Genomic DNA, 23,420 nt, shown 5'->3' on the forward strand with positions numbered 1-23,420 from the left:
TCAACTCCTCCTCCACCTTATGGATTCCCATTTGGAACATACAGAGACATATGACCCAGCAATGTGTATTCGGTCCCTAGAGATCTTCAGCCGACAAAGATTATATATATATATATATATATATATATATATATATATATATACATATATATATATATATATATATATATATATATATATATATATATATATATATATATATATATATATATATAGTTATAGTTATTCTGTTCTTCTCTGCGTTCTTTCTTTCTTTTTCAATCTGAGATGTTGCAGAGCCTCATTCTAATCCCTAAAAGGCAATCTCTATCTAAAAAGGGCTCATATCAAAATTTAAAGTGGTGTGTTAGTTGTAACAGTCGCCAGCTGTGTTGATAACTCACTCTACGATGCGCTGACACGGTGGAATCTTCCAGCTGCTTACCGTCCTCCTACAAAACAGAAACTTGCTTAACACACTGATATCCAGCTCAACAGGAGGATGTCTTACAATGTAGGTCGGCTCTAAAGTTGGAGAATTGCTGCAACTAACTTCAAAAGGATGAACGCTGTTCTGCCAAAAATGCATCTCACTTTTGTAATCGTATCTTTTTTTAAATGTTTCTACTACTGTTTGTCTTGTTTATTCTGACTAGCAGTTGCTATCACACCACGCGACTAGAATGTTATACGCATGACGCCGCATGGTTACAGAATTCAAAAGATTACAGCTCGGACGATATTGAACGCGCGTTAAAATACGCTCATGAATGAGTTTAACAGACACCTGTTCATTTCAACACAATGGGAGAAATTACTCTGCTCACAGAGCTTAGTAACGCGTTAGAGGAAAATTCGCTGCTGCACTTTAAAACACTGAGCGTTTTTCTTAAAACACATAAAAGGTGCAAGATCACGCGTTGTCGTGTGAGCACCTCAGTCGTAAAAAGGGCTGAGTTGTCATGAATACGTTATGATCAGGAGTAGTCGGCCGTACTGCTGCGACATCCGGTCAAATCAACTGTCCTCTAAGAATCAGCGCAGTACTAGTTTTGGTAATAGCAGCATCTATGGACATGAACGGCGGCGAAACGGATGGTTTCTTTCTCGTCAACTTTATAGTCCATCACACCTGCTCCTATAGATCGGGATAAAATCTCCATACCAAAACCTCTGTGCATTGGCATGATGAAAATTTAGAGCACGCAAATCCTTCACTTCTGAAACAGCAGAAATTATGTAATTTTACGCAGATTAAAAAAAACCTCAACGCTAAAGACTGCTGTTGACGGAGTTTTAATGTAAATATAGTAGGTTGGGGAAGTGTAACGATGAGCAGTGTGTGGAAAAGAGTGAGATTTATTAGGGGCAAATCCAAAGTCCAGGGTCAAATTATTAACATGGAGAGTCCGAGAATTCACGATAAACTAAAGTAAAGAAAAGTGCACGAAGACAAACCAGGGATGCAGGCTATAACATTGGGGCGAGGATAAACATTCAGGCTTATATTCACATGCACGGAAGCCTCGATTAACAAACAGCAGCTGGACTTACAATAAATAGCAACAAGACTAAACTAAAACAGGGCTTAAAAACATGGTCACATGAGCATTAAACCAGACACAAGTGCAAATTATGAGGGGTGCAGAAAACGAAACGAAGGAATGGAACCACAACAAGGGAGTAAATCAAAATAAAGACACTAGACAGGGAAACCGTGGAGACATGAACGCTAGGAGGGTGGTCAGTGGTGACAGGAAGCTTGTTTCAGTCATGGATGTTTTTGGCAAAATGAATGCAACTAAAATGCTTTCCTCATGTGTCCTAATAACCAAATAATAACCAAGTTCTTCTTTATTTCTAAATAATATGCCTTTCGGAAATTGTATAACTGCTTGTGTTATATTACTTTCTTTTATTCAGAAACACAGGAGACTCAGGTGAAAAGTGTGATGGAAATTATACACTTATTATTATATCCTAAAACTTGTCTCACCTAATCGTAGTCATCAGTTTATTAGATAAATGCATACCTATTTTTATGTTTGTGTTTCACATGTTCCATCCCTTTTCTCTTCTTTGAAAGAAAAATTCCTTAACTTAATCAAAGACTAGGATTAAAAATAATAATAATAATAAAATCATAGACAGGTCAGCTGAGCCCACTCCCTTGTCGTAATGTCCCCATATTGACAGTTAAATACCACATATTAAATACAATAGACACTGGAGTGTCTTGTTTTTCTCTGAACATTCCACAGTGCATCTAGAATTTTAATAGTTGTTTATTTCTGCTCAGTTTTTCTGCTCTTATTTTAATTTGTTTTTGTCTTAAGGAGAAAAAAAAGGCGACAAACGAGACCTGTGACCCCAGGGGGAAATCATGGATCAGATGCCTCACACCACGTCACTGTGTAAACAACACCAGGTTCATGTTTTAGTGTGAGGAATGAGTGCAGGAGTGTTTTGAAAGAGCAAATACAAACACTAACAAGAAGAGAACAAAGAAAACAGGAAGGAGAAGCTCCTTTCCTTTTTGAGTTACTTACTGAGATCATTCTCATAGCAAGTTCATTACACCTTGTGTACTTGTTGTAGTGCAGTTTGCTGTTTCTATATTGGCTGAGAGAAGGAGCAGACCTGTTCCATTTACATTTAAACAACAGAATCTTGTCAGTGGAGGATGTACTTTCTCAAACCTTTTTAACTGGTATCTCGCCTCTGTGTCTCTCTGTGTTCGCAGGAGAGGGACCACTGCACGCCTCGCACCAGAACACCTTTCCAGTGATGACTCCCCTCGTGTGGAATTAGTTCACAGCTGTTTAGTCTTATACTTATCCACAACTAGGATTAGTCCATTTACTATTTCTTACAAGTGGGGATCAAGAACATTGGAAGACGTGAGTAGTTTTTTGGAGCAATACAGATCAATACATAAAAACAGGCAAATGACCTGGTTATACTCAAATACATCCATAAACATATCAAACAAAGTAATGCTTAGGTATGAATTTTCTTGACTTCGTGACCTATTATGAAGCTTAACTTGTTATGAACTGACACGTGATAATGTTCACACATTTAGCTGCAATTCTTTGTTTAACTTCAGAGGGTTAAATGGAGCTCACCCAGATGATGGTGTTGACTGCTTCAAGGATTTTCACTAGAAGTTATATAACTGCAAGTTATATTACCGATGTCTAAGTGTATGCAGCGCAGAATTCTTTATTCGTAATGTAATACATGTCCTATTTAATTCTACAAGATAAACAGGTTGGAAAATATTTGTGTAAAATAGATTATGATTATTTTTGGAACATAAAGCCATGCAAACATTGTAAGTGGACATCAAGGAAAAATATAAAATAAAAGAATAGTATAGCATACAGTTACAGGGTATGCCTGTTTTCATTGATTACTAGGGAAGCTCTTTGTCTCCCTCTTGTGGCCATGGTTGTCTTAGCCAACAACCATATCAGCATAAGTGACATGAAGTTACAGAAATTAATTAAAACTAAAACGTATTTTTATAAACACGATTTGACAGTGTGTTTTACATATTCTGGTTGAATATGACATTTATGTGTACAAGATTATAAAAAACACAATCATACATTTACCTGATACTTATATCCAAAGTGACTTACGAGTGAGTATAACTTGAGCAATTGAGGGTTAAGGGCCTTGCTCAGAGAACCAACAGTGGCAACTTGGCAGCAGTAGGGCTGGAACAGGTAAGCTTCTGACTACATGTCAAGTATCTTAACCACTGAGCTACCACTGATCACTGCTGGGGGTAACCATAAATGTTAGAATTTAAAATGTTGGATACTAAACTATTTAAAAAACATTTTGGAACATTTATTTATTTCATTTCCCCTAACCTTTGACAGCAGGGCTAGTCCAGACCTCTGTATATGCATCTTCTTACCCCTTCTCTCTGCACACAAAAAATAAAACGCATTGAGAAGAGACTAATTGCCCAAAGGATAAAAAATAAAATGACATATATAATGATAAAAGGAAAAGGTAAATAGATAACAGTAGATGTGTTAATATAAAATCAAAAGTCATCTAAACAGAACTCAATGCAATAAGTGTGTTTTGAGATGTTTTTGTTTTGCTGTTTTTTTTTGTTTGTTTTTTTTGCTTTCAAGTGCTAATGCCATCATGAGTTGCTAGACCATGAAGACATTTAAAGACATTTAAAGAATAATAAAATAATTTGATTTTGCTGTAAAAGACAGATGCCATGTTCACACTGCACAACTGCACTGCTTAATGTGAGCAGACATCTGGCAGACACGCTTATCTATAGCAACTTACAGTTTCAACTATATTACAGAGCTAGGTCCATATAGCGGTAGGAGTTTGATTCAGTTCAGTTCAGCTCACTCAGGCTTTCATTTCTGTTTTCTTGTCTTCAGGTTTTGTTTCATTGTCCCTAATAGGTCCAACTTGTGCTTGTCTACTCATGTCTCACTGTCCTCCTTTGCTTGATGTCACAACTTCATTGATACCTAAAGTGAATGTTGGAAATATCACATGTTCTTTGAGTAGGAATCAAACATCATTGCTCTAATACACTGGACTGATAGTGGACTCTGCCGAGGTACACCTACCCCTGATGTTGTGATGTTACTGAGCCTCATCCTGTCTCAGATGCCTTGGCTACTCCCATCATCCCCTGATGTCCCCTGTTGTAGCCCACACCACCTCCTCCCCAACCAGCTACTCTCTGTTGCCCTTAATGGACGTTCTCTTGCGACTTGGGTCTCGGACACATGCACACAAGTCTAGAACCTCCAGAAAGTTGGACTAAACATTAAATGCTTATTTCATTTTTTAATTTATGTCTCTCTTTAAACAGCCAGAGGAGGATGGGACCCCCTTTGAGTCTTGGTTCCTCTCGACGTTTCTTCCTCATGCTCTAGGGAGCTTTTCCTTGCCACTGTCACCCTTGGCTTGCTTACTGGGGGCTTGGACTTGGACATTTGAAAAGCTGCTTTGTAATAGCACCTGTTGTAAATAAAATAAAATAAAATAAAATTTTAAAAAGTACTTTATAAATAAATTTTGAGTATTTGATTCTTATATGTAATCTTAAAATGTATAAGATAACTAAAATTTGTTTTTTAATCATTAAATTTTTTCACTTAAAACAAAAATATAATTTGGATAGTCCCAATAATCTAGAAAAATCAAATCTCATCATTACAGTGCCAACAACACATCAACATCACCAGACTTCAAAGCACTTGTCTGAGAGGAAGATTTGTATGCCTGTAATTTTGTTGTTGAAGAGCCTATAAAATCAAAATAGGCTTTTAAATTTGAAATTTTAAACTCAAATAAATACAGCCTTATTTTAAATGCCTAAACACACACACACACACAGTTACCTCACAGTGTGAATATTGTTGTTGGTGGAGAAAGTATCATAGATCCTCTTTGCTGACACATCAGTGATGTCATTGTGACTGAGGTTGAAATTAGATGGATTATAATTACCACATTGTTCAGGATTCCCAAACACACCTCCCTCTACTAAATCACCGTGTAGTAGTACAAACACCTGTAGATTTATAGATCAATGAATTAAAGTAATGAACGAATGAATTAATAAACGAATGATTGAATTAGCAAATGAATGAATAAGCAAAGCAATAAATAGTATATTTGTGTCAGTGGACCTGAGTCATTAATGGCCAGATAATTATGCATTTTGACATTTTAAACAAAATATCATTTCTTTCAGTTCTTGTACACATGACTTGTTATCTATCAGGCACGAAACTGTAAATCATAAAGAGTCTGTTATGCCTTATTTCTCTTTTTAATGAGAACATGTGTTTCTACAAGCAGTCTGGATATTCTGTAGAACACAGAGATCCATCCTGCCAAGTACAGGCAGTGATCAGTGATCCAGGCAGCCAGTGAGAGAGGTCGTCATTTCCAAATAAAATCACCAAGAAAATCAAGCTTTTTGCTGTTTGCTTTTGAAAAATAAAGTCCTTGAAGGAACACAGGATATGACTGAATGAGCAAAGTTACATTTATATAGAGCCTTTCAAGGAACATACAATGCTTTACAATGAACACACACAGCTTCTACATTCAGTCACCCTGCCGGATTTTGTGTTAAATTGTGAGAAAAAGAGTAAAATGTGTTATATCTATGTTAGTGTTCACTGTGCACTCAACAATCAAGACTCTCTACACATCCCTCCTCCCGCTTGTCCACTCACTGCAGGATGTGGGCTTTGTGCTGGTGTGCGAACAGCAGCTGCAGGCAGTGGTCAGTGAGCTGACAGTGGCTAAGGTCCAGTTCTGAAAGCCCTTCAGAATGTTCCAGAAACAGTGCCAGTGACCTACAGGCCTGGTCCAGCCGGGTCTGACTGAGGATCACCATCTTACCCAGAGCCCGGGAGAGAACCACAGCGCGTCTCACACACTCCACATCAGTCCCCACACAGACAAGAGACAGGAACTGGAGCAGCATGGCTTTATTGCAGCTGAACACAATCAACGTTCACCAACATGTAGAGTCACAAAACACTAACACACTCACATAACTACTAACATTAATGCTATTTACACACATTTTGTTTCAAATGATAAAATTATTTTCCTTTTTCCAGAATGTTTCCCTACTTTGTGTGGTGTTGAGTCAGTGGCTTACTGAAGGGTGACTGTGTGTAAAATGGGGAAGAGTTGCCCTCACAGCCGTGTAGAGTGAGATGTGTGTGTGTGTGTGTGTGTGTGTGTGTGTGTGTGTGTGTGTGTGTGTGTGTGTGTGTGTGTGTGTGTGAGAGAGTGAGCTCTCTGGATGACCATGGAGACGACTCTGCAGTCCTCAGTGCTCAGAGTCAGTGTGTGTTTCTGTGTGTCTGCTGTGAAGTCCAGAGCAGAGCAGCAGGAAAAATCCAGTCTGTGCTGCAGAGCGAAGAGCAGATCTGTTGCTGCTGCCCCCTGCTGTAGTTCAGAGACACTGTAGCAGTGCAGCAGCCTCAGCAACAGCAGCCTGTCAACACGGAGAAAACAAAACACACACAGACAGTGGCAGGGCAGTTAATTTCAGGTTAATATAAATATTTCACCTAAATTTAACAATTTCCTCCAGAAAGTCATTTTATTCTGAAGTAAATATTCATGGATATTGCTGATTACCTGACAGGAGTCTCAATAAAACCTAAGTGATGCTGGCACAAAATGACTTTTGAGGAAACTCGTGAAAAACACATAAACGTACATAAACGTTTATATAACACTCCCTAAACAGATCAGTTCTGTGTTAAAATTCTGATTGTGAGAAAAGTTCAAGCCTGAGACGAGAGACGTGTTAGAGCAGTGGCTCAATGCTCTCCAGCTCCGCCTTTGGTATGGAGGTGAAAAGCAGGCTGAGAGAGACTGCTGTGCAGTGCTGGAGGGTGAAGCGCAGGGCAGCACAGTGGACAGAGTCCAGCTCTCTGCTGTTCAGGTTGATGCAGTTCTCTGCTGAATTCAACAAGCTGGACACACAGTGAGCAGAGCCAGTCTGATAGATCTCTCTGATGATGGACAGTACAAAGCTGGAGCACAGCCTGGGGAGAAGGCACACACACACACACACACACACACACACACACACACAAAAACACAGACACAGACACACATTTCCAGGTCTCATACTGTACAGTATAATTAAAGTGTTTGGACTGTTACTAACTGTGTGAACAATCTGAGCCACACAACACATGAATGTATTCTCTAACCTTCTGATCTGAAGTCTGGCCAGTACAGGTAGAAGGTCTCTGGGATTTTGTTACTTAATGTTGGGGATGTGTAGTGGTCCCATGAGCTGGTGGAAGCTCGTCTACTTTGCCGTAACGTCACCCTTTCGCCTTGCTGTCTGGATGCGTACTGTCTGTCAGACTAGCAATTCATCTACACTTCTCACAGATAAAACTGCCACTAATGACGAAGAATAAACATGCTGCATTCAGTGCTCTGAAGCAGAACATAAGTCATGATGAAAAAGCATAATGTTAACATTACTTATGTTTGTGGTAGTTCCTTAGATATAGTTTGTGATGATAAAATAGTTTTCCATGGAAGTTGCCAGTTTCCAGGTAGAAAGTAGTTAAATCCAACAAAACATTTGTTAAACAGATAGAGAGCAGTAAGAGCTAGTATGCTGAAACTACCTGTTTCAAAAACAGGAAGCTTCCTTATGAAGGAAAGAGGTTCTTATGAACCTCAGCATTTTGACAGCAAGTATTAACCATGGCTATAAAACCATGTGAATAATTCAGTTATGGGATTAATCCCCAAAATAGAACGTCAAATCTAATTATTTGGCCAGTACAGGGTTATGCAATATTCCTTCATCTCAGCAAAATGGAATAGCTTGACTTCCTTAACTGATTAATAATTAAAAAATATCTTTCTTGACTATAAGAATATAGCTTAACCACTAGAAAGATTAAACATCCAGTGAGTGTGTATCCTGGCATGTTAATGTAAAAGGCAGCTCCTACTGGATTTGGGGAAAGATTAGTAAAAGATTTCAAGTATCTGCAAAGCAGAAAACTGCCTATTCAACAGGCATGAATGATGTGCTACCGAAGTAATTGTTTTATTTGCATAGCCTAATTAATATCATTAGATCAAGTTCTATATTACCTATATTGTTATATTACAATTTTGCTTTTGCTTTTTTGCTTCACAATTGTTACACATAATTGCTGCACCTGATACAAGGATAGGAATTTCAATTTATTCATACTGGATATAAGAATCATTAATGGCTGCTGAGTGAAGCACTTTCATTGAAAATTCATCCACCAATTTTTTATTTTTTTTTTTAACCAGAAACAGGGCACATCAACCAGGAATACATTCCAGCTCTGTTTTAGAACACTGGCTGTGATTCATTACATTTTGGCAATTGTGAAAACAAAGTGGATGATACTTCTAAAAGTAATTGTGTTTGCAGTTTATTTGCACAGTTACATGAACAACACATGTAGCAATCGGATCTAGAAAGTTGCCAACCCTATTAAAATATTAGGTTTATAGTATAATATTTGAATTAAACAGACAAAGCATTAATCACAATCATTTGCATGATGATTAAATCTTGAACCAAAAATGTATCAGAGAGCTCTAGTGTTTTTCACAGACACACACCCAATTAAACTGTGCTTGACCATTTCTTGCCCTCTATATCATTCTCTGCAGTTTACTGAGAAAGACCTGACACTGGGTAATGCCATTGTCTATTCGAAGGCCAAAACAACAACAATCTTGGTTATCAAAGATTCACTCCACCCTGACCACAGCCTCTTCTTTTAGAAGCTATGAAAAAACCACCATCGCAGCTTGTGAGCACATATCTAGCCTCTTAAAAATACTCGCCTGGAATTAAACCTAGTAGAGTTCCACAACGAGGTGCAATTTGTAAAAGGACGTCTTTTTCTCTCAGAGTTAGAAATCTGCAGAAATAAATAGATCAGTTAAATTTTTAAATATGTAGGTTAGAAATCCAAGTATAAAGAGCAGATATATTATCTGTGCTAATTAATAAATGTATTTAAAGTATACATTTAGTAGGCCTAAAAATATAACTCGTATGTAAATCATATCTAAATATTTTTATTTAGAGTAAATTACATGCGACATATTGAAGATTTTGATTTTTTTGGCCCTCTACCACCATACCGCCTCATCGGGAACTGTTACACTTTATTTTTTATTTATTTTTATTTATAACTTAAAAATAATCACCTGGAATGTAAACCTAGCCGAGGTCCACAACGAGGTGCAATTTGTAAAAGGACGTTTTTTTTCTCTCAGAGTTAGAAATCTGGAGAAATAAATATATGAATTTATTACCCCCCATCAGTGGACCTTTAGAGCTTTATTATTAAAAATAAGACAGACAGATGAACAGACAAACGCAAAATGTATATATAATATTTTTAAGTATTCGCCATCTGCACCATTACAGGAATAATGTGTGTGTGTGTGTGTGTGTGTGTGTGTGTGTGTGTGTGTGTGTGTGTGTGTGTGTGTGTGTGTGTGTATGTATGTATGTATATGGTTATGTGTGAGTACATGTATGTTGGATTGTATATGTACACGTATTAGAGTGTGATATTTATCGTTTATGGATTGGCTCTGTATGGATTTTATCAAAGGTGTCCAGTCTAGATTATTGGTTCTGTTATTGATTAATTCTGAGAATTATTGATATATATACTCTATCAATAGATTTTTCTATTGGGTGACACTAATATTATTTTTTGTTTTCCAGTTCATGAGTATGTTTTTTTGTTTGTTGTTTTTTTGCAATAATATTTTTATTATATCAATATAATAATGTTATTCATAGTATCCTGTCATATTGGTTGATGATATGTCTCCTAGGAGACATAAAGATGGTGTTGGATGGATATGGTTATTTAAAGCATGGGATATGTTGGTGATGCACTATATTGGACTGTTTGCACTTGTGTAGCATGTTGTCTGTTGCACTGTTGTTTTTATGTTGCACCATGGCCCTGGAGGAACGTTGTCTCGTTTTTGTTGTGTACTTGTATATATACCTGAAATGACAATAAAACCACTTGAACTTGAACTCGAACTTGATGACGACTTGCCAAAATTGCTTGATAGGTGTGCTCTGCCACGTGGCGTGAATGTAATCGTCAACTGTGATTTGAGTAAAGTATGTACAGATTGCTGAGCTTGTGAAACCAATTTTAAACATCCAATGTGTAGTATAATGTACTCTGTATTATTTTGTACTGAATGCATTGTAGGTTAGTGTTGCTGTCATGTGGTAATTATTATTACACATTTTAATCCAAACTGCAGCGTCGGGGGCTAGTAATAAATGTTCCTCCTATTGTCTCGATGGGAGAGTAACTGTGAGATTTGATTTCACTATTATTTTGTATATCTTAGATAATAGGTTTTTTGTATTAAGAATGTTTGTTTATAAATTCTGATATGGATGTAGGTATCGGAATTGATTTTTGAACACATAGGTGATCTTAGCTGATGGTATTGTAGGAACTGGGGGCTTTCTATAGCATATTTTGGGGCTAGTTGTGGGCGTGACATGAAACAAGTCTTAGGATAAATATGTTTAAGGTTTGTAATGCCTTTTTCTATCCAAGATGTAAAGTTTAATATTTTTGTTCATGGTAAAGCCTGGATTGTTCCAAATGGGAGAATGAATAGTTCGTGTGAGTGTGGAGTTTGATATCTTGTGGAATTTCCACCAGACTGTTAGTGTCATGGCCACCTTCAAACTGTTGAAACATGGATATTTTTGAATATGAGTCCGGGCACATTTGAAACACCTGCCGCAAACATTACTGACATTATATCTTGTTTATGTGATTGACTGTGTTCGTCTAGCCACAAGTACTTTTTGATTTATTTATTTTTTAATTTGGTAATTTTATATATAACAGCAACAAATGACATCTTAAGTTTTATGACAAAATGTGCAAACAAGCTGGCCTGAGAGGTGTGTAGCGGGATATGACTCAGTGCATCTCTGGTGCTGCTTTTGATGAGTACAGTGTCATAAGTGTGTCTGTCCAGCAGCGCAAAGAGGGGATACAGCTTCTTCTCCCAGAGGTTTCCGATAAATATGTAGATATATTAGTATGTAACAGAAAGACAGCTGTCCATCCTCATAGTCTAGGTACATGCCCACATTCCTGGGCAGTTGTGTCAGGGGCAGAGGGGTCTCAGGCATGGTGCAGGTGTACAACTTCTGGGTGTTCCTCCAGAGCACCCAGAAACCCTCACAGTGGCTTTCTCAACTTGCTCAGACTCAAATCTGAATATCGGCATCCGAACCGTCTTAGAGAGGACCAAAAAACACAACTCATTTGATTAAATTGTTCCAGTATAAATATGGTTATCAAACATGCTTTTAAAAATATACTTCCATGGAGATGGTGCCCTACAGGGTAGTGTTGGAACAGTGTGTACAGGCTTAGTGTCATGTTGTGGCCCCGCCCCATCCTCAAAGATCTTGGTGTGTGTGTGTTCGTCTGTGTTGCCACACCCTCTCGTGTCGTTCGCCTGTTCTCTGTTATGTGTAATCGGCTTGGGTGTATATATGTCTCGTGTGTCATAGTACGTGTGTTGGTGTTTGAGATGTGCATAGTGTTTGAGCTTTGTTGTATGTTTTGCATGTTTGCAAAAATAAAAGTGCGTTTCATCGTGCCTCGTCCCCGCATCCTGCTTATCCTCGCAACGTCACAACTAGACCACTTTAGATGTAACTTAGAACCTCCAGTGACCTCTGTATGTGTTTCTTTAGTTGTATGAGCTCCACTGGAGGACTCTGAATAGTTGACAATGGAAGAGGGGTATATCAGATTCACCCCTTCTGCCTCGGTGTGACAGATTAACACACTGCATTAACGTTTAGAAATAAAAACATATGGTAAACACAGTCTAGAAAATATTACCTTGTAACAATTCATTCAGTATATGAACTGTTTTCTGTGTCCTTATGTCTATAAATTAAAAGTAATAAAACATTTAAATGATAAATAAATTACAATGAATGTATAAATGTTCACAAATAAGAAACTACATTGGTCTGCACTTTTCTCCACAGATTCAAGGAACTCATGAAAGTTGGAAGCTATAGAAACACATAATACAGAATTATAGACTGACTGATGTGTGAGCAGAAAGATCACTGTGATGTTCTCATATCTAAAGCACTCAAAGCATTGATGTTATGTAAATGAACTGTGATCTGATTGGTTTAAGGAAATAGATTCATCTACTTTGAAGTTCAAGTTTTTATCAAAAGGTTAGAACTGGTTGACTATACTTTGTCTGTCCTGCAACAGGAAATTTAAACATTTATATCCAAAGTATTACGCGATAGAAATCAATTCAAGACTACCCGTTATTGACCGCTAGATGGCGGAAGATACGAAGAAATAAATGAGTCCAGATCCTCCTGCCCGACTTTACGGTGAGACTCTGCTTTTACGTCATTAAAACGCTAAAGAAAAAAGGCCGCCATATTTGTAGTTCCACAACGTGAAAAGGCGTAATTTTGTATGCCGAAGAATGAATAAACACCATGCCATGCTTTGAAGACGACGAAATTGCAATTTATTTAGCTAGCCATAAGAATAAGAATAGCTGTTTAATTTACATAATCACAAATATATTGCATGTACATACAGCTACATTTCAGTCGATCAAAATGTTTCACGTATTTATAACCGCAACTTTATGTTACAGTGGTCATATCAGAGATTTACCAATATAAAACGCAACAGGTGTCGTGTTCTGTAATAGCACATTTTAACATTTATATCCATATTACACATAACCAAGGTGTAATATAACCATATGTACTGAACAGACATGAACAGCCTGTGTATTGTGAAAATACATGTATGTGTCTTCTACAGCAATTACTGTGCCGTGCACACTTTAAGTTTGGCATGAAGTGTTTGCTTTTTCCAGAGCAAGTAGTATTAAATTATTCTCATAGAATAAATTTCACAAAGACATGGACTTCTCAGTTGACCGTAGAAAGATGTTTTTTTTTTTTGTATTTAATTGATTTAATGCGAATCGTATGTAGGTTACCACTGCTAAGCTTCACCACTGTCAAGGTAAGACCTCGAAAAGACGCAGAAAATTATTTTAATAACAGCTTCTGCTGATTTATTCAATAACTGTATGACACCGTTTGAGTGTACGTACCGACTGAAAACAAACTCAAATTATTAGAGACACTCTTACTGCGTCTCCACATTGAAACATATCAGTTAGTTAGCTAGGCTGGCTAACTAGCTTAGCTTTATTAGCTAGCTAAGCTAATGGCGAAGAGGATTACGTTAAAGAACCCCCGGTCTACAGTTGTGCACATACAGGAAAATTAATGAATAGCATGGTAATACACGCATTTATTTGAACAGTTATGTAGCTAATATGCATTTGTAGTATGTGCGCCTGGCGTAGAAATGAGTCTTTGTTAGCCCATTAAGGCTATCTTAGCTAGGCTAGTTCGAGCAAGCTAAGTGCTGGTTGCTATGACAACGGGCTTGGTGTATTTTGCGAGCTTGTCAGCTACATAAGACAAGTGTTTATCGCTTTACTGCTGCGGTGAACTGTTATTATTGTAACACTCTGCCAATGCCAGATGTGTAGAATAACTCACTAGTGATGTTTACTTCGAGACTTTGGCAGTTTTAAGATGGATAGAAAGCGAATGAGCCAGCTAGCTGTCCAAGCTAACATGCAACCTTCTGTCCATCCCGGGTACTCCCAGCCCTTATCAGGACCTCACAGTTCCCTTTGAGAACTCCCTGGTATCACGATCATAACTTTGGACAACCAGTTGTCATTCTCAACTCATGTTTCAAATCATGTTTCAGATTTCTCCCTTGTAACATACGAAGGATTTGGCCCTTTCTTTCGCAGGAAGCTACCCAGGTGTTTGTGCGGTCTCTTGTGATCTCAAAGCTAAACTACTGCAACTTACTACTTGCTGGTCTAGTAGTACTCTAGTACTTATTGTTTATTGCACTTATCAATGTTTAAGGTAGACCTTATGTATTTTGTACTTCTTGTTAGGAACTGGTTCAAAGTGACAAGTCCTTCAGGTTCAATCTCCTCCAAGTTACCCTCTGCCCTCCGTCCTCTGTAGCCGGATCCGGGGAAGTCAAGAGATACTGACACCAAGGTAGTGAATCAAGAGAGTTCCACTTTATTGAGGAAAGCACAGAGTATATATGTGTCCTATATCTACTATCTAAATCTACAGGATGATGGGGAAAAGTGAGGCATGTTCTAAGGGTCTACGTAGAAAGGAAAGGGACAAGGTTATTAAAGATTAGATGTTCTCTGCATGAACGAGCCACGAGCTGTTCTCTTGCCCGCCATTAGCCACTCCTGTGCTTAAAGAGAGACGGAGAGAGAGAAAGAGAAAGGGAGGGGTAAAGGAGACAAGAAGAGGGAGCGGATGACCTCGGGCGACCAGCTTGTGGTCAAGCCGCCATGTCATGGCTGATAGGCAGAGACCTTGCGTTGGGTGCCTGAATAGAGAAAGGCTCCAGTATCTAACACTTCTAGGCATCAGCAGTAATCCCTGTATTTCTACAGTATTCTAGATCATTGCTATATTGGACTCTAACCTATTGGACTGGCTAGGATGTATTCTATGAATAAATAACAAAGCACTTTTGTAAGTCGCTCTGGATAAGAGTGTCTGCTAAATGCAGTAAATGTAAATGTCCAAGGAAAGCCGACACTAGCAGGCAAACCGAGCATTGCACAGGCCATATTTGAAATTCCCACAATGCTTTTCTCACCGAGCGTATGTCCGGGCAATAACGTCAGTTGGTCCTACCAGACAATTATCAGCATGACGAGAGTCTTTCATATCAATAAATTCTGACAACACTTTGAAAGTGATAAGCAGTGGTTAGCTCGAAAGTTATTCATAAACAAGCACGTTGAAAATTACGAAACAAGAGACTTAGATCAGCTGTTGTCTCTATCGATGGTGTGGGTGACCCATGTGTTCTTAGGATGCAGGTAGGGTCTAACGCCTTCTGTGCTGAGTTGCTGTTTCCATATTTTAAAAATAGAACATTGTTAAACGGCATCTGTAATAGTTAAGGAAAATGTGTTATAAGTATAAAGTGTTACAGTAAGTGTTTTGGCCCCTGACTACCATTAGGACAAGCCAAGACAACCACTCACTACGTTAGCTTATCTACTTGTTAAATCAGCCTGAAATTAAGATACAGATAAAAGTGTTGATTTTTATACTAACATTTTAACAACTTCAGCCAAAGTATTCAGAATGTAAATGTTTGGTCTAGCAGGTATGTCCCACAACTGATGCAGAGAGTGCATGTCATGGCAGAGGGGATTCATGTTGGCAAAATGCCCTCCTACAAATTAGTCTCAAATACTGAAGCAAAAAAGAGGCCAAATTCATCTGATGGAAGTAAGTCTAAAAGGGCTTCTTGATGATGTTACCCTGGTGACTTGCATTCTTTCCAGATGCTCAACAACCACTAAAAGTAGTGCATTGCTAAAAACTTCTACTTGTTGTGCTGGAGGTGTTGAAAATATGGTTTCCTTGTCATTGTCAGTCTGATTTTATAAGGTTCTACGTGGGTATCGATAGGAGCTGAAACTGTGCATGTGTTGCCCCTCTGAGGAGATGAGCCAATGAGGAAGATGCCCGTGTTCAAATTTGGCTCTAGACCACGCTTTGAGCTGGTGCACTTTGTCAGCGGTTGAAGTTGCAGCAGCATTGGCGGAGTGGGACGCAATGGTGAGAAGGAGAACGAGAAGGATCTCAGCAGTGAGAAGCTGAACAGCGGCAAGCAGCGGGAGGCCGGAGACAAAGCCTCTCCTCTCCCTTCTCTGACACAAACACAGTCACGTGTTATATACTCACATAATCCAAAATCTAGCATCTTTTATTTGCTGTTAGCTGGCGAAGAGTAATCAGTATAGTCAGATTCCTTTAATGTAAACACTTGGGAAAATTCCTGCCATGATACCACTTTGGACACAGGGAAGATCTGATAGTAAATATTCTGGCAGGGACAGGCCATGACGGCTTAGGAAAGTTTATAATGAAGGTTAATTACACAATTCCATAAAATATAGATTCAGTTAAAATGATCAAACTTTTAAGTCATTCACTTTTATTTTTATGTAGCTAACCCTTTCTTACCAACTTAGTACAATGACAGGAGTTAATCAGAAATGCTCTCATTGGCATTTCTGCTTGAATTGGCTTGACTTGGAAATGGTTGGCTGGAACATTCCTGCCATGAGATCACTTTGGACACAGGGAAGATCTGATAGTAAATATTATGACAGGGTGAGGTCATGACTGCTTAGAAAAGTTTATAATGAAGGTCATGAAAGGTCAGTTTTGACTAATTGCAAAAAACGCCATGTAAACATTAGAATGGGAAAATCAAGCAGTCTGAGCGAAGCGAACTGCGAACGAGGCATGGAACAGACTCGCCAGGACCAATATTTTGAAAGGGATCAGAAGAGGATGACATCAAGAATCATTCTGATGATCATGTGGCGCACGGTCAAGCAAATTGCAGCCAGATACAATGCTGTTGCTCCAACTAACATGTCTGAAGGCACACCATGGGTCCTCTGAAATCAGTAGATGTTTGAACAGAAGGGCTTACCTATGTATTGTGACCAAGTGCATCCCTTCATGCAGCTGCTTAAACTATGGCAGAAGGACACTTTCAACAAGACAAGAAACCCTGCCGCAAGGGTTGTATAATCACGGATTTGTTCCAGTATCAAGACAGCAAATTTTCAATGTTTCCCTGGCCTTCACAGTCCCCAGATCTTAATCCTATAGAACATCCCTGGGTAAAGGTATAACAGGCAGTTTAGAACATGTCAGTCCCTCCAAGTAATTTAAGAGAAAATATCCTATGAAGATTGGACCAAGATTCCTGCAGAGCATTTTCAGCATATAGTGGAAACTATGCCAGAAAGAATTGCTGCAGTTCTGGAGGCCAAAGAAGGTCCAACATGCTATTAAATGGGTGTACTTAAGCCAGATACACTGTGTCCTATAATAGGATGTTGCTGGAATGTATGTGGATGTTGTTGGAATGGCCGCAGAGTTGCAGCAGCAGTACAGGTAGTCTGTGATCCTTTCCCCCATACGAGTGAGTTTGCCCTTTTACACGGGGTCGAGTTATGATGTGAATGTTTAATTACACAGGATGGATTGTGGGTGACGGAACCGAACAGCCTTCAGGATTCAAATAGAGAAAGGTGAAACTTCTCCAGCCTTTGAGTTAATCACAGGACTATTGCATAGCAATTAGGGATAACAGAACAGCTTTCGGGGGGTTTGGGTGGGGTGCCTTATCCGCCCCTTTAACAGAGTAGTCACAATTCAAATTTCCCTTGTTCCATTGTTTACAAGGCATTATACATGTGGTTTATTTATAGTGCACGGAGTAATATGCAGCGAGTCTGGTCTGTCTGCTTTGGAAGAGAAACATTTGGCCAAAAGAGCAAGACACAGCCAGGAGGATGATTGGTAAGAGCACATCATAATATGCACCTTAAAGCTGTGCTCTACAGCTAGGTCCTGTTCCATGACTGCATATATAAATTTACTACTGACATTGCCATTTATATCTGGCCATTTACAGTGCACTCTTGCTCAATGCAGCACTTGAAGCTGATTTTCCATTGTGTAGTTATTATGTTCAAGAGATGTTTGACCCGGTCAGGGTGACACACTTTAGTGAGGGCAGCAGTATCCTAGAGGACACTACAGACAGTGACGGAGACATCTCAGAGCGCGAGGTGAGAGGTTGAGTTTTTTGTTACTCTCTCTACGACATACTTTTCATGCCAGGTACTATTGTCCAGTTCAGCCCAATTTAATTTACTGCCTTGTATTATCATATATAAATTGCTGAACATCTTATCACTCAGTTTCAAACATCCCCTCAGCTGTTTTAAGCCATTTCGGTGATTCAGAAGTACTGCTAAATGGATGTGGTGGGAAAATGAGAGCACATCAAACACAGACAGCTTTATGCATTGAGTAGTAAAGAGTAAAAGTTTATTGAGTTTGTAAAGGGAAAGAAATGTGAGTTCCACCTTCCAACTATAACTTTTCTAGGATACGTGATCAGCCATGGTGAAATCACTACGGATGATAAGAAGATCAAAGCCATCTTCCAGTGGCCCATTACTATTATAGTTAAAAAACTCCAGAGATTCTTGGGATTTGCAAACTTTTACCGATGCTCTCACAGCCCTCCTGAAAGGAGCAATGACCAAGCTACTTTGGAATCAGGAGGCTGATCAAGCATTCAGGAAACTGAAAGAAGCTTTTACCACGACTAGCATACGTCGTCATCCTGATCCTTCCATTCCATTTGTCGTGGAAGCTGATGCTGCTAACATCGGGGTAGGAGCTGTACTTTCACAACGATACGACAAGTCCAAGTTACAATAGATGATTAAATAGACAAGTGTATATAAAATAGATGATGGAATAAACAAGCCATACAAGACACAGTCATCCCAATGGAATGTCTGTCGGGAAAACATTACCTACCTTGTGCTGTGACCATCTGTTGAAGTGGGCTCATTCTTCGCTGGTTCAGGGCTATGACAAGCGATATTTATAAGTATGTTTCTTCATGTTCAATTTGCAGTCAAAGCAAGATGCCTAAGACCCTACCCACAGGAAAGCTCATGCTTCTTCCCGTACCAGAAAGTCCTTGGTCTCACATCACCTTAGATTGCGTTACTGACCTCTCTGTCCTCACTGTAGTTGATGGATTCTCCAGGGGTGTGTGGTTCATTGTGTTTCCGAGTATGCCTACAGCCTGCCAAACTGTGGAAGCCTTGTTTAACCAGGTGTTCCGTATATTTGGCATCCCAGAGGACATAATATCATATTGGGGACATCAATTCACATCTCGAGTTTGGGCTTCCTATATTGAACACATCGGGGTAGCTATTAGTTTTACATCCACAGTCAAATGGCCAATTCCTACATTGTTTTTATATGAACAATCCATCAGACCGGTCCAAGTTCCTCTTATTGGCAGAAATGGCCCAAAATTCACTTACTAGTTCATCCACTGGCTTGACTCCTTTTTATTGTATTTTAGGTTATCAGCCTCAAATGTCCCATGGATTTCCATATCAGCTGGTTTCCCCGCTGTGGATGAGTGGATGCAGCGGCGCGAAAGGGTATGGGAGGAAACAGATCAGTGTATTGTATGAGCTCTCTGAATGTATAAGGAAATTGCGGACAGGCACAGAGGGGAGAACCCGATATACCAACCTGGTGACAGAGTGTGGCTCTCTACACAGGACTTCCGCAAGCCGGGGTCATGTCGCAGGTTAGGTCCCAAGTATATCGGTCCATATGAAATTACCAAGCACATTAATGAAGTCACATATCAACTCAACTTACTTGCTCACTTTGTGTTTTGAGGTCATTTCATGTGTCCCTTCTTAAGCCTGTTGTTCCTGTTGTGGCCTTTGGATGAGGTCACCCCTGAGGTCACTCCTGTATTAAGTATGTTGGTGGCTGTCATTAGAGTGTATTGTTTCTGAAGGTTTTTTTGCATTATGCAATGCCTCTTCGCAGAGTGTGATTTTCAAGAACTTTAGTAAGCAGATGACTTATTTGCATCACCTTTTTTGGTAGGACAAAGCCCATCCATGAGCCAAAGGAAGCTGAGGTAGGCCCCATTCCATGAAAACACAGGGAGTGTGTGAACCAGGATACCAACACAAGCATACATGCAAGCTGACACCTACCCTCCCCTTGTCCAGTGGTTTGGCCAGTAGACAACTAATGAAAAACATTTCAAAAGCGTTTATACAGAAGGCAATGTTCAAATGGCTCTCTGTGCAGTGAGGAAACATATCATAAGGAAGTGCAAATTCCACTAAAGTTTAAGTAGGATCACTGAATTCAAAGTCTAGAGCACTATTACACTATGACTTCTAACAATAGCGTAAAAACAGTAATGTCATTCGTTTTTAGGAAAGGAATGTAAAAGTTTATGAAATATTCTTAAAAAGAGGACAGTTTGATGAGGAGCTTGGTCTTGCACAGCTACCAAAACCCAGGACTGAACTAGGAGTCTTTTGATATTCAATCTAACACTCACCCAGCTGAGCTATTTCAGCTAGTGACTAAATACTTTTGCCTGGTTTCGATCAAAATGTTACCAATGAATGTAGCTCATGTTCATGTCAGAGGAAACTGTCACCTTTATCCTTGGTGAGCTAGTGGCTAGGATTCTCTTTCAAACTTAATTTTTATGTGGAATAAAAAGAAATATGAATACCTCTCTTTATGACCTCCTAATGCTCATGCATACCAAGTCCAGTATGCATACAAACATCGTCAGTATACTAGGAATACAGAGTTTGAAAAATGTTTGTCAGAAGCATCTGAGCTTTATTGCTGGTGGGTGAGTGGCTAGGATTCAACACTTTCACCACTGCAGCTTGGGCTTGATTCCTGGTCAGGGGACGCTCTTTTTGCTCACTTAAAAAAGAAGCTTGTATGTGAAAAAACAAACTTCCTTTGAGTCAGATTTTAACTGACAGACTAAGGATAACAGTTTTAAATTCTACAGTCCTCCACTCTACCAACTAAGCTATTGAAGGCAACAGACATGTAATCCCATAAGTCCAAACACCAGTATGTTGGCAAGAAACACGGCCAGTTATGGATGTTTGAATTGTTAAGTTCATTTGACATAAAGAAGAAACATTGCATTGTACGAGTTGGAGATGTTCAGCTACCAACAGATATCTCTTGATTACATTTGGATGCATACTGGACTTTGTGTACAATCAATAACTACTGGTACTAACTCAAAGTATGTTTCCCCCTTCAGTTTTATTTTATGCCAGAATAAAGACTTTCTGTCTTTAGAATTCTACATGACTCAAACTGAGATGCAGCAGATCACTTAGCTAGAACAAAGGGTCTTGTACTACAATAATGACTTTTGCTTTATTGCCCATAAGGTCCACCTCTTTTTTCTTTAACCCTCAGATCATCCCGTAGATGTTAGAATTATTCTAATGAAATTATAATTAACATTTTAAAAAATTCCTTAACATCACTCTTAAAATAACTTTTACCTTACAAATTATTTCTTTACCAGCAAATTTGAGTTGGTATGAATTCATCTATTAATTTTTCGTTATTATTTCATTAAATACATGCCCCCCCGCCCCCTAAAAAAAGAATAACAGTCCAAATGAAAGGTCTAAATGAATCTTTGCAGTAACAACAGTCTTTTATGCTCTTCCAACCACCCCACCTCCCCCCAGTGGACACACCATGCTCCAGTACATGATTCTGGAGTGCTGTGCTATCTGTGCTCCCCACTAACTCTTCCTACCTGCTGGGGTTTCTCCTTCCTGGACCTGCCTTAAAATGCTTAAAATGACAGCACCTTGCCCTCCATTTACCTGCAACATTCTGCACTGTCACAAACAATATTTATGTGCAGATTAGCAGATGAACCTCACCTGGATGATCCACATTTCATTTCTTTGTACTGTTATAATAATGAGTTACTGTATTTCTACCCAGGTGTTCTATCCAGGTGAACTGTGCTCTGTTTCTATCTCCTATGATGTCTTTGTGTAGGAATGCTGTAGTGTATCTTTCATGCTTACAATTTGTCAGCCATCCTCTACCCAACTCATCTTTGCCCAGGTTTATCCAGGGTTAACCGAAGGAGGTTGAGTTCCCTTTTGAGTCTGACACCTTCCAAGTCCCTTCCACCATTCCAGTGAGTTTTTCCTACTGTCACCCTTGCCAATGTCATTTGGCTTATTTATCAGTTGTCACAAGGTGTTAACGTTATTATGCACATGTATATAAAATGTGTATATACTCTATATACATATACATATATATATATATATATTGCATTATTCTCTGCACCTTAAATGTTATTTGCAGTTTGGATTGGATTATAAAGTGAATTTCATTGGTGAGTACTATATTTTTTGGTGACAAAGTATAATCTAATCTTTACAAAGCAGTGACCAGAAAGGAAGAGCTGGATGAGGCTTTGGTCCCCATGATAGTTAGAGACACACAGCCATTTAGCATAGTTGAGGATAAAAGCTTCAGGGACTTGGTAGCAAAATTGGATTCAACTTATATTCTCCTAACTAGGAAGGTATGTGTGGTGACATGGATACATTATGAGAGTAGTATTAAAAATATATATAATTATTTTCTTCCTTCCCTTTAGACTGTAAAGGCCATGGTTGAGGCCAAATGTCAATAAGAGAAAGAGAAGGCCAAAGCTGAGGTCCAGAAAATTCCTGCAATGAGTTTGTCAGCAGATATGTGGACATCTCTTAATGTGGATGCCTTCTTGGCTGTGACCTGCCATTTTATAGATGACAACACATTTCTGTAGTCTACACTACTTGGTGTTGTGAAATTCCTGCAGGCGCATACGGCTGAAAATTTGGCCTGTGTGAAATCCTCTCTTATGGAAGAATGGGAAATAAAATAAAGTCACATGTCTGGTTACTGATGGCACATCTAATATGATTGCCTGTGGAAATAGCTGAAGCTGCCTCATGCGCTTCAAAAAAAAAGAAACTGAGGTTGAAACAAGGTGTTGGAGCGATTAGTAGAACTCAGGGAGCCTGTGGGGGCAGATTTGGCGGGTTTACAAACTGATATTCCTGCGCTGATCTCTGATGTATACAGTAATGTATGTCGGTGCCGGTCTATACTGTATTCTTTTCACAAGGCAACTGTGGAGCTGTCAGACCTCAGTGGCAGGCATAATCATATCCCAACACATTTCAGACTAAAGGATTTGAACTCCCTGGCACTTCCAGACACCTAACTG

The sequence above is a fragment of the Electrophorus electricus genome, unplaced genomic scaffold, assembly GCF_041902795.1.
Source record: "Electrophorus electricus isolate QZ-2024a unplaced genomic scaffold, ASM4190279v1 Scaffold42, whole genome shotgun sequence".
Lineage (NCBI taxonomy): Eukaryota > Metazoa > Chordata > Actinopteri > Gymnotiformes > Gymnotidae > Electrophorus > Electrophorus electricus.